The sequence below is a fragment of the Sphaerodactylus townsendi genome, linkage group LG02 (genome assembly GCF_021028975.2).
Source record: "Sphaerodactylus townsendi isolate TG3544 linkage group LG02, MPM_Stown_v2.3, whole genome shotgun sequence".
Taxonomy (NCBI): domain Eukaryota; kingdom Metazoa; phylum Chordata; class Lepidosauria; order Squamata; family Sphaerodactylidae; genus Sphaerodactylus; species Sphaerodactylus townsendi.
The window spans coordinates 88,662,625-88,671,623 of NC_059426.1; the positions used below are offsets into that span (position 1 = coordinate 88,662,625).

General features: G+C 41.3%; 1 protein-coding gene across 3 annotated transcripts in view; it reads right to left on the reverse strand.

The window, feature by feature from the left end:
- DENND2B (DENN domain containing 2B) overlaps positions 1-8,999 on the reverse strand; it is a 170,568-nt gene that overhangs the window by 161,237 nt on the left and 332 nt on the right. The gene's annotated exons all lie outside the window — the stretch shown is intronic.

Here is an 8,999-nt window from a genome sequence, read left to right on the forward strand (position 1 = left end):
TTTCCCTTTTTGTTTTGTTTTGTTTTCAATGAGACAGCTATGCAGACTCAGTATGAGAATCAGCTGCGATTCTAGCAGTGGGGGAGGTGGACTTTGGAAGGCAGCAGGAAAGGGTTCTGCTGGGCTGCTGAGGATCCGGCAGAATGTTTGGGAGTGGGAGGTAGGCTAGTGGGGGGTGGGGGAGTATGACACACAGGGCTTTGGTCTCTGTGCATCCTGCACTGTAATTGGCTAAGAGTTCATCGTCATTTAGTTCAAACCCTTAGTCAATTATGTATTGTTAGATGAATAAATGGTGACAGCATGTGAAAGTTTGAGCTCCTAATCCCATTAACTCTGTGTGAGTGAGGCTGTTATGGCTTGGCTACCCTTTCTGTTGATGTCTCTGTGAGAGAAAGAGAGAGGACCTGAGGTGTGAAATGGTCATAGCTCTCTATCTACATTCAAAGGAGATGAGAAGGTGATGAATGTCATGTCCTGACCTTTGTTTACCTTGAACCTGACAGAGAGGTTCTAGAGAGTGGTAGGTACTTTGTGTGAGTGGAGAAGGGGCACCACAGTTTAGCCTCTAGCTTACAACTCTCTCTCTCTTTTTTTTTTTACTGTCGTCTGCAGCGGTTTCTAAATGACCTACTGCTTTTCAGTTATGAAGCACCTTCACAACTATGTTCACAATCCTTTCAAGAATCCAAATGACAGCAATATTATACAAAATATCTAAAGGAGGCAATTTCAATGGTTCCATCACCAACAATGGTTCCATCACCAACACAATGGTTCCATCACCAACAGTTGTTGGAAAAATTTAAAATTGATAAAATTAAAGGGTTTGAGTTAAAAGAGTCTCCTCTGATAAAAATACTAAAAAATGACAAACGAGGGATTGTAAGCAAATTATATAAAAATATTCTGGAACAGGAACTGGTAGACGAACAAGTAAAACGTTGTATGATTAGATGGGCCCAGGACCTGAATAGAGAAATCAGTTTGGAAACGTGGGAAAAAGTGTGGGTAAAAAAATTAAAACTTACAAAATCAACAAGACTGAAGGAAAACGATTATAAAATGCTACACAGATGGTATTTATAGCCGAGTAAGTTAGCTAAGATATATCCAAATCATTCGGATAAATGTTGGAAATGCCAAGTCCAAACTGGGACCTTTATTCATCTCTGGTGGCAATGTAAAGTTAGTCAAAAATTTTGGCGCAATATACACTGTCTTATGGGGAAAATTTTAGATATGGAATTTATGTTTAAGCCAGAATTATTTCTATTGAATATAATTGAATTTAAAATAGAAAAAAAATGGAAAATTTACTTTTATATATGATAGCAGCGGCAAGAATACAATTTGCCAAAAAGTGGAAGACCTCTACAATTCCCTCCGAAGAAGACTGGATGACACAACTACTTGAATTTGCGGTTTATGATAAACTTTCAAGTTTATTACACTATAATACAATAGAACTCTTCTTAGATATATGGCAACCATTAGTAAAATTTTTGCAAACAAACAAAGATTATAATAAGCTATCTTTATACCTGCAATGTTGATAAATTTATACTAGACTGAATTGTAATCAAGTAGATATGGTTTATATATGTATAATTAAAGTCAAGAGGAAGTCCAAACTCTTTTTTCTCCTTTCTTTCTTCTCTTTTATCTTCTTTCTCGGCTATCGATCTTCTTTTTTCTTTCTTATCTTGTTCTGATCTTCTCTGTCAGCTGTTGCTTTCTCCTTTCTCTTTCCTTCTCTACCCACTTATGCTTAACTTCTCTCCTATAGTCTCATATGTACGATAAATTTTTTATGTCTCACAAATTTAACGGGTTACATATTCTTTATTTATCAGGTGACATTATGTAATTGAGGAAATGTTTTAGATGTGTACAATTGGATTTTGTGAATGTAGGAGCCTGGTAATTTTTTGGGGGGGGAAAAAATAGTGAGACAAATGTAAACTTTTTTTTACTGTACAAATATGATTCTAATCTTTAATAAAATTAATTAAAAAAATATCTAAAGGAGGCAATTTAAGGATCTCAAAAAAATTTTAAGTCTACTTGACTGAAATATTATCAAAAAGAATCCTTCACATGAATATTATTTTAAAAGCACAAATCAGTGAATATTTTAACTGCTGAGTCTAGATTGAACTGGGCCGCTATCAGCATTGTGTAGTAATTGAACAGAAGAAATCTTCATAGTGGTCTCCAATCAGATACTCTCTAGCTGCATGTTTTAAAAGGGCCACCCAGCAATCACTGCCACCTTGTAACAGAAATAGCAGGGTTAGAAAGAAGCCATTACTTGTGTCCGGGCTCGGCCGCAGCGCCCGGACTTGCCCTGCTGGGTCATGCACGGGCTGGCACCGAAGGAGATGGGAAGGCTGCTGAGGAGCCTCTTGCAGGGACGGTGGAGGCCTTAGAGGCCTTGTTCAAAGAGGAAGGCAGGGAAGAGAGGAGTTTTAGGCCCAGCAGGACCCACCCGCCCACAGCTTAGGCAGATGTGGGAGATGGCTGGGGAAGCAGCTGGGACAAGGGAGAGAAATGAGAGGGCAGAAGGGATATAAGGAAGTGGGAAAGGGAGAGTCAGGAGCTGCTGCAGCAGCAGGGAATGTGGGTGGTGGTGTGAACAGACAAGGGAAAGGGACAGCTCAGTGGTGGAAAGTGGGAAGGAGGGAAGAGGACCCTGGAGCCCAGACCCCCTACCAGAACCTAGCGTACGGTTTAGGCTGGTCCCATCCCTGTGCAGTAACAGGGTGGGAGTCTTTCGCACAGGCTGGAAACACCTCTCCCTATGAGGCAACAGGGGAGAGCCAAGCCCCGGGAAACTCCTCTCCCTGTGAAGCAACAAGGGAGAGAGGGAGGGTGCGATCTCTCAAGTCAGCCAGGGGAAGGAAGGCGGAGAGACCTGCTAATAGGGGGGCGTTGGCTGTGTGGGGAAGGCCAGGAGGTAGACTCACGCAGGCTCACTGTGGGCGAGGTTGTTTCTTGACCCTTTAGGCCAAGGGGACGAAACACCGTCTGGGGAATCCAACCCCCAGGTCAGGGAAGGAGGGACGGCACACTCGCCTGAGGACACTGGGCGGCTAGGGGAAACACCACAAGTTATTTTCTGGCAACTATTGTTTCAATTTGGGCATTGTCTTCATTTCACATTCACATTCCTCTTCTTTATCTTTGCGTACTATTGAGCTCCTTCACATTCACGGGTCTGTTATCACCATGGAAATTTTCTGGCAAACAGTGTTTGGCTTTATTCCTCTCTTGTGGCACAGGATTTAATGCTTGATTTCCAATCAGACAATCCAATGAGCATCAAATTGTGTTTAGAACATAAGAAGAATGATTTGTGACTCGAACCTCTAACTGAGAGTCAGCAAAAAGAACAGTAATGTTTTGGTTTCTCTAATGTTGCCAGGAATGCTATGCATTTAAAGAATTTCTGCATGGGTGATCTGCAAATATGATGCCAAGTATGTACTTTTTCAATTTCTTCAGCAAACCTCACTCAGGGTTGCTTCAGTGAAGCATTTCCAACTGGAAAACACTTCCAGACAGGAAACAGCATGTCACTGGCATATAAAATTGCAATCCTATTTGCATACACTGGGCAGCCAGGGGCAGTCTCAGAACCCTAGGACATGTTCAGGCAGCAAATTATGCCAAAGGAGATCCTGGCATAATCATCACACCGCCATCACTCTCTTTCCAATGCTAGCTATGCAGCTGCCTTCAGTGAGTCCAGCTCACTTCAAAATGTTCTGCTCAGCATTAATGGTCAGAAGGCCATTTTGATTTTCTCAGGACAAAGAATAGTACTGAGAATACCAGAACATCGCTAAATTTCCACAGGCACCCTCAATTCTACTGAAAGAAGTTAAGTTCCAACAGCAGACTGCAAATCCCGCACTAAAAGCAGAGGCGGCGGCAGCAGCAGCCTCCATGGTTCCAGACTTGCCAGCAACAATTGTGAAGGACAAATGTAAAATCAACATTTGTATGGTCTGATCAAATGGAGCTGAAAGAGCATACATTATTGCCATTAGTGCTCCCGAGTCCTGTCATTTTTATTGTGTTTAAAAAGAAAAGTGAGAGCAAAGAATTGTTGGAACTTAGGCCCTGTCCACTTGTGCATATTCCAGATGCTACTGCTTCTAAGGAGAACTTGGTCTTTATTTGGAGGCGGGGGGAAAGGAGAGCAACAGAAACTTATGTTTTAAAACAATGGAGAAAGCAATAAGCATTATTTTTCCCACTTCTGGGTAAAGCCACTGCATGCAGAGGGACCCTCCACAAGCTGTTTATTCCATGTGTCCATAGAATGACTACATTGGCCTATATAGAAACAACACACCACAGTATTATAGTAAATAAGAGGTCTGAGCATTACACATAAATCTCCCATTCCTTTTAATGCCTTTATATTTAATTTCCACATGTTCATGCATCTGCTGAGAGGGGAAAGTTTTCTTAAGCCTTGTGGGGATTCCTCCACATGCAGGCACTGGGCACTGTCTCCCGTGAGGAAGGACTATGTCCAATGTTACACAACTAACATGCAATGAAAAAATACATATATAAAGCCCACGAGGACTCCATTCCTACGTATACCAGTTGTTGTCAGAATCACTAACTATGGTACATATGGGCATAATGGTACTAGACAGCCAGAGCAAACAGTATGGGCCTTTCCCTTCTAAACACTGCCATTGAGTTTTTCGTTCTTGTCTGAAACTAATTGAAAAGTTCCAACACACATGTTTTTGTGTCATATAGCATTTTAAATCTGGCAGTATTTTGTGAGCTTTAAATCAGTTTCTTCATGGCAAAAGGTTAACATCATTTCATCCAATAGCTTAAAACTTAATACAGCTCTTTTTTCTTAACTCTTCCAGCAGTCCCAGTCACTCAGATCCCACTCAGCTGTATTTAACAGTAATGTTTGTTTAACCAGCAGTTAAATGAGGCAGTTGAGTTTCCCCAGTAACTCTTTCCAGAGGGTCCTAGGTATTTATAAAACACAATGTAGACAATAGCATGAATAAAAATCTACTAGTCCATCAAGTCCTTGGCACAAGTTCTTAATGCAGAATGAATTGGCATGGTGCTATAGTGTCAATGTGTTGCATAATGGTTTATGGAATGTGATTAGTAAAGTGTCACATGCCTCCTTAGGAAGAGAGAGATGTTTGTTTTTAAAAGGAAAACATATTTCTATTTACACCTTAGCAGCCCCTTGGGAATTGTCCATGAGGTATACCAAGCCAGCATCAGGGAATAATGTTAACCATAGTTTAGTCATTTTGTGATTATAGAAAGAAGGGAGGAACATACAGATTGTGTGTGTGTACTATATCCCTGTGCTGGGTCAGGATCATCTATGGGGAGAAAAGGCTCTGGATCTTTATTAGTCCAGGACTTCTCCAGCCAGATGGCTGTGCTAAGACATCAGAGAAATGAGAGGTAGACTGAAGAGGCAGAGGTTAGTCCCAAGAGGCAGCCCAGACAGATGCAGAGAGAAAATAATAAGAGAAGGCAGCAGGATTGGCAGGACCAAAAAGGTTACCAGGACTAGAGCAAAAACACGTAGTCACTGTTTGGCCCTTGGAATGCTCACTTCCCCCTACCAACCAAAAAGGGCCCATATCTTCATGGTACAACAACTAGTCCCTATATAACAAGCAAACACACTTCAAAGAAACCACCACAGCTGCTGGAAGCATACACAAACTTCTGAGGTTCACAGAACCTGGGATTGAACTTTGCTTTGTTTCTGAGTTACAGACAGTTCTGTTAATTCAAGAAATTGCATAGTTTTGCCAAGAGAAGCTGATCTAACAAAAGATCTCTTTTTATTCTGAAATCAACCCAGCAATGATTTCATATACATTAAATCATGTGTACACAACTGAAGGGCTAGCTACCCAGACTCTCAGAAGGCAGGACAGAACTAGGTCCAATGACAACATAAGCAAGTTAAGACAAATGGCATTTCCTGTTTCATTAGTCATATCAGTTTATGTTGAGTTTCTTATTAACATTGCTGATGTAGATATGATTTTTTAAAAACTGTGAAGTAAAAGAGATATCTTGTCAATTGCTGATCTTGGTTATGACTGTGAAAAATTAATGAAGGGCCAGCTTCTTCCCTTGCAGCTGCTGGGTCATCCAAAGAGCCACAAGTGTTATAGAATGCTGCATCAAATCTATTGTGACAGATCAGGATGGGTAGCCACATTAGTCTGTCTGCTGCAGTACCCTGTTTCCCTGAATATAAGACATCCCCTGAAAATAAGACGTAGTAGAGGTTTTGCTGAAGTGCAAAATATAAGGCATACCCCAAAAGTAAGACGTAGCAAAGTTTTTGTTTGGAAGCATGCCTGACGAACAGAACACAGAAAAATAAGACATCCCCTGAAAATAAGACATAGCGCATCTTTGGGAGCAAAAATTAATATAAGACACTGTCTTATATTTGGGGAAACACAGTAGAAAAGAGCAAGAGTCCAGTAGCACCTTAAAGACTAACAAAATTTCCAGTAGGGTATAAGCTTTCATAAGTCACAGCTCATTTCTTCAGATCTTACTCATGAAAGCTCATACCTTGCCAGAAAATTTTAGTCTTTAAGGTGTTACTGGACTCTTGCTCTTTTCTACCATGTGTTTGTGCCAGTGCATAAAGCAGAGAACAAGTGCCTCACTGCAGATAAGTTCTTTGATGGGGCAGAAGCAGAGGAAAGTCAGCCCTGGGAATTGCTCAAGACACTCCTTTGCCATTCTCCCCCCATACTTACTGTCACCCTGAAGTTTGGAAGGGCTTCACCCTAAAACAACACATAACTGATTTACTATGATAAGAGAGGCATGCCCAGTGCCTTATGCCATTCTTCTGGGTTCCCTATTCCCCCAAGAACAGAATGACATGGAGGTCAGTAGAGTGCATTTTGAGAGGAAAGGGAGGAAAATTCCATTATGTCATAAATGTCATCTGGATCCAGCTCTACTGCAGTATTAATGATTGCTGCAATTTTATATGTGATGCACACTAACACTTGAAATGTCTTACAAATCATAAATTATTTTTATAGATTATTCTCAGTTCCTAAACTTGCTTTCATTTAACAATTTCTGCAACAGTGACTATTCACTTGGGGAGATAGTCTATCATGATTTTTTGTTTATCATGTTCCTCTCATTTATTTTGACTACTTCTTCCCCCCAATACCTGTAATATTTAGGCCAACATCCAAAGAATTCTTACACCAGTTGTATGCATGCAAAGATACTTGATGTTTTGTGTTTCTTGAATAGCAGTCATCCAGTCTTACACTGCAAAACTTTGAAAATGAAATGAGTTTCCAAATCCTCTGTTGATACGGGTACTCTGTTCAAAGCAAAAGTGGGGGAAAGGATATTTGTAACCTCTTCATCTAGCAAATCCCCAAACATGCCTGAAGTGGCTGTCTGGGAAAATTCCATCCCCTTTCACCCAACTATTCTCACTGTCTTAAGCTGTTATTAGGGGATTTGTTAGTCATTCCCCAAGAGAGAGAACTCTTTGGGGGAGGTTTAGGCAGAAGAGAGGAGATACAATGAACCTTTCCAGAGCTCTAAGACAATGTCACCTACACTCTCTGGTTGTCAAAAACTGCTGCTGACTAGCACATGCTCTCTTATATGAAAAGACTTAAAGGGGGTTGAAAGTAGAAAGATCTGTAACAGTCTGTAATTACTTTCTTAACTTACATGACCTAGTTGCTCCTTACACTAAATGAGACAAGTTCTTAATCATGGTCCAGACTCAAGTCATGACATCTGTTTGTTTTTTCCCCACTGAATGAACTACTGAAGGAACTCTCCTGGCTCTTCAGCCAACTCTATCATGGGATCCCACCCCCACCCCCCATCCCCCACCCCCACCCCCTAGTCTAGAGAACTGCTTGCAACAGAAATAACAGAGGTTTGCTCTGTGAGTAGCAAAAAAACAGGAAGAAAATGTGTCCTCTGCTAACCATTTTCACATCCATCTGTGCATGAAATCTGTGCATGAAAAATTATGGTTTGGATTCTTCACTGTGACTGTGCAGAAGATTCCATTGAGGAAATTTTCTGTTAATTAGAGCTGACCCCCACCCCCACCCTAATTCCCTGTGGGTATGGAGATCTACAATAATGCTGTATCATATATATTAACCTGAAATTGTTTCAGTCCCATTACCAATGGGGGAAAAGGTTATCTAGATTCAGTGTCTGCCATTAAAGAGACAAGGTTTATAAGTGTCCAAAATTCCAGTCATAAAAATACTCTACATTTCCCAGATCATTTTAGAAAAAAGGAGATCATGAAGGTTCAGTAAATGTTTTAAATGTTTTAAAAAGAGATCATGTTAGTGTCTTGCGCAGTGATTTCCTGTTTGAATAATCAATAGTAATTAACATTTCCTATTAATGCGGGCAAATGGATAGAAATGCAGTCAAAAGAATCATACCAGTTTAAAAAATACAACCAGATTTCCTCCAAAAGTGTGTCAATGGTGGGAAATATCTGGCAAAACCAGGGAACATGGTATAAAAGCGCCACCTACAGGCGACCGTGCAGGGGTTTTCTGGGGGGAAAGGACACACTCCCTACAGCCCCATAAAGTTGCACTAAATCCCTTCAAAGGAACTCCCCGATTTCAACAAACAAACAAAACGCGCCTTACATCCAAGGAAGCGGCAAGGAAATCTCCAGATATAGCTTTAGCAGCCGTCCTCCATAAGAAAAAGGCCCCGCTCTCCCGTTTCCCTTCCCACTTGGTTCAATCCATTGTTCTCCCCCACTAAAAAGCCAGGCGCCCCCTGAAAGGCATGCAGTTGCTTCCTGTGGAGTAAAGCCACTTCTGCCCTGGCCCTCGAGGGACAACTTCCACGAAACCCTTGGCTGGCTCCCCCACTGTTGGGGACCGTAGCCGGTCCCGTTGCAGCCGTCAGTCGCGTGCTCGTCTTAC